Here is a 3,999-nt window from a genome sequence, read left to right as displayed (position 1 = left end):
TAAGATAGCATGAGATAAGTTCCAGAGAGTAAGATAGCATTTGTTATTTGCAATGCATTCAACCCCCTTGACAATTGAGTGTTATTTTCATTTTAGGAAAAATGGTAAAATGAATGAGAAGGAAAATTAAGTGCTGGGAGTTGGCAAAATAGGACCTTTATGTTGGTGAATATCGAACACAGGAAAAATGACAAGTGACAGCTAGCTAGGAATTATATTTCATGGGGAGGTGCCCCATATCCAAATATAGACAGAGGGGATTACTGCTTATTAAAATCTTGTTTTGAAATATTTCTTAAGACTTTTAAAAAATTTGTTTTTCCTATACTGAAAGCCCAAGAAAATTCTTGAAGTTCTATTTCTTCCACCTTTTAAGACCAGAGATTTTTACAGAAAATACTCCCTAGGGCAGAAGCTGTATTTACTGAATTAACCAGAATTAGAGCCTTAGCTGGAACTGTGAGGTCAGAAAGCAACTGCGTCTTTCTCAGAAGGAGAACACGGAGTTGGAAATTTTGATCCAATAAATTTGTTTTCCCAACGCCAGTATGGTAATTTATCCAAAGTATACAAATAATGGTGATTTCACAGACCAACCTGGTAATAATAAAGACCATAAAAACAACATGAAGGCAGCTGCTAATATATGAACAGGTTGGATTTCCAAAATGCATGTGTGTTTATGAATGTGATCACCACCTCAAGAACTGGAAAGTAATGTTGTCCTTTAAGAGTTACATTATAAATCAATCCAGAAGGATCAGGGTCAGGAGAGCCAAGTCACTCAAAGGAAGGAGAACTGAAGGTCTTAACGTATCTGTGACAAGTACTCATGGGGAATGACACGTAAATCAGTGTGCATCTGGCAATTCCTAGCTAACATTTTAATTATCAACATACACCTGGATCCAACAACTTCACAGTTGCCCTAAAGAAATACTTAAGAATATATTAGTAATCATATCGATGTTGCTTATAGGGAAAAATGAAAAGTAACTCAAGTTCAATTATATTGGATAAAGAATTATTAATCATTGTTAACAATTTGCAATTGTCAATAATTGAAAAAATAATATTGCAGTGTAGTTAATGCAGTATGGAGCAATCTATCAGTCAGCATCTGCATTTCTAACCTGCATAATTTCTTCATACACTTTTAGATAGGGGGAGAGTAGATACTTTGATGGAAACCTAGGGAGTCTCATGTTTTGTTTTGTTTTTTGAAGTAATTCTTAGGCAATTAAATACTATGAATTACTGTAAGGAAATACAATCCCAACTCAGTAAAATATCCAGCTCTATGTAATTGTCAAAATAAAGGACGTGGTTTTAGGATAAATCCCTTTCTCTAACTTGAATCTTCTGCAGGTGAAGTTCGAAAGAGCTAGTGGCTATCCATTTCTCATTTCCTGCTGTGCTTCCTTGCCTTTCCCTCCATTTTTCTAATTGTGGCTTCCAGTGAGGAAGGGGAGAAGTGAGAAGCAGAATAGTTACTCGACCAGTCTGCAGTGAGAGGCACCATCATCTCAGGCCAGCTGGAGATTAAAGCTCCCCTACTCTGGTAACCCCCTTGGTGGCCTTTCTGGAGCCTCCTCCCCTGCACTGGCCTCATTCGATTGCATTTCCTGTGACTGGGTCATGTATTCTCACCAATTAGCCATTCCCTTGCAGCGGTCCATAGGCAAAGACTATGTCTGTCTGTCCCCAGGTCCCTCCAGAAAGTCCTCTTGAACTGGACTGAAGATGTCCTGGTCAGCAATCCTTGATCAGGGGCCACAGCTGTCCCTTAGGGCCACCCTCCTTTGATTTTAAGGCAGGCGGAGTAGCCTGGCCCATCTAGCCCATTTTGGCTTTTCAGTTTTCCCAAGCAGAAGTCACACATCAGTCTCCTTCAACTCCCCAACTGAGAACACAATTCCATCAAATTAATGCAATTCTGGGTGGCCCTCAGGCTTCTCTCTTCCGACTTGATGCAAAATGGAAAGCATCCTATTCCCATCTCTTTCTGGTTGGGACGGGGATTCTTACTGGCCTCTCACTGTTCTCTCCGGTGAAATCTTTCTTAAACCTTTTCTAATCTCCAGTCTTGTTTCTTTGATACCCTTAATACGAAGGAGGGGCCTGACAAGTGTGAAACTGATCTTTAAATATCCCTGGCAGGGCCTCCCACGTGGCCTTGTTTTCAACCCCCTTTGTCTTTGCCACGTATCACATCTTTACGGCTCAGTAGAAACTTCATGCCCATATGGATATGTGAATGGGCTTTTCCGATAACTCAGGCCCATTTGATAATGAGAATGTCAAAGTTTTGGGGGAGACTTTGTATATAGAAAGGGAATTCCTGAAGTTTGTAGCCAAGGTGTTTAGACATCTGTATTGCTTTGCAAGAAAAAAAAAAAAGAAGAAAGGTTGAAGAACATGATTTCTGCCATGAGAGGAAGAAAGCAAAAAGAATGGTAAGAGCAGAGCAAGTGCATGGCTGAGTACCGTGGCTCAAAGACCAAAGGATTCTAAGGAAAAGGATGTCAAACATTCAGGCGTAATGGTCTTCACATCCTGAAACGTTCAGTTAAGTCAGCTGTGTATCCGAAACTCCTCGTATGGATGATTTGTAGTTATTATTGAATCAAGGAAAGAACCTGATTTCCACTTTGGGGTCTATGGCCAAAGCAAAATTAAGGAACAGCTGTAGGCTGAGGAGTGGAGAATGGAATTCACAAGACTCAGGAAGCAGGAGTCACAGGTGAGCATTAGAATGGGAGATCCTGGGAAGTTGCCAAGGAGAACAATGAAATGAAGGACCAAGGCATCTTATCTAGACAATGAGGAGCAGAGAGACCCAGTTGACATCTGGCTTATATGCATTAGGATACATATTAAAATATCTGGATGATGTTAACCACAGTTATTGCGAGGTGCTGGGATTGCAAAAGATCATTATTTTCTTCTTCATGGTTTTTTTTTAAAGTAATACATGTTGCTTAGATTTTCCACCATGTTGTTGTAGTTAGTGGGGGGCGGGGGAGCAAATTTGAGCTTAAAGAAAAAATAAGAAAAAAAGTATGAATTAAAATCAAGAGTCAGGAAAACAGGAATCCGTGGGTTCTAGCTTGCAAGCCCCTCCTGGATGTAATGTACTGTCTTGTGGGCTGCTCCACTTTTTAATATAAAATAATAGACTAGCATTTTACTTATGCATGCATTGTTTTGTTCATGCATCTGTCTGTAAGATTAGCCAATAAACGTCCACCTTGAATGCACTTACCAAACAGTAAACATCAAAATAAATAAATTTCAAAAATTTATTTCCCTGAAGGGCTAAGAAAGCCAAAGAGCAAAAATTAAATTGTAAGTGACTTTAATATGAAAAAGCCCCCCTTACAAAGCCTTTGGATAGCAAACCACCTTTCCCAAGGTACACCTTTCTGATGATCAGAACGTGGGCACATTTTGTCCTGTGGAAACAACACAATTCCTTTCAGGCTGCTGGACCTCCCTGAACCATCAGCCTTTCAAAACCATTTGTGGTTCACTGTTACAGCTGAATGCAGTAACCATGCAGACAGGGTCTTGCCTGAGCTCGTCCTCCTCAGCACACCCGTTGATCCTACTTCCACACACACATACATGCAACACCCAATCCAGGCATTTTGTGTGGTGAACGCTTGGCATTGAAGGAAGGAAGGAGGAAAAATATTTGGTGGATACATGTTAATGTATATTGAGTTAAAACAGAACAAATCTAGAAATAAAATCGCTCAAATGTGCTTTCTCACACTGTGGGAAGGGCACACACTGGGCCTGGTTATTGTCTGGAAGCTCCGCCAGACCCTCCCATAGAAAGTCCTGTTAACTCAGTGCGGTTGACTACAAATAGCCTGATGCTGGTTATCATCTGAAGCGTTGGCAACTTAAACATTCAGTCATTTCTACCTCATTCTGCAAGCCTAGATAATATAAAGAATCAACTGGAAAGCCCTTAAAAATATAGAACTTAGG

The sequence above is a fragment of the Callithrix jacchus genome, chromosome 11 (assembly GCF_049354715.1).
Source record: "Callithrix jacchus isolate 240 chromosome 11, calJac240_pri, whole genome shotgun sequence".
Taxonomy (NCBI): domain Eukaryota; kingdom Metazoa; phylum Chordata; class Mammalia; order Primates; family Cebidae; genus Callithrix; species Callithrix jacchus.
Note: the sequence above shows the minus strand (reverse complement) of the source record.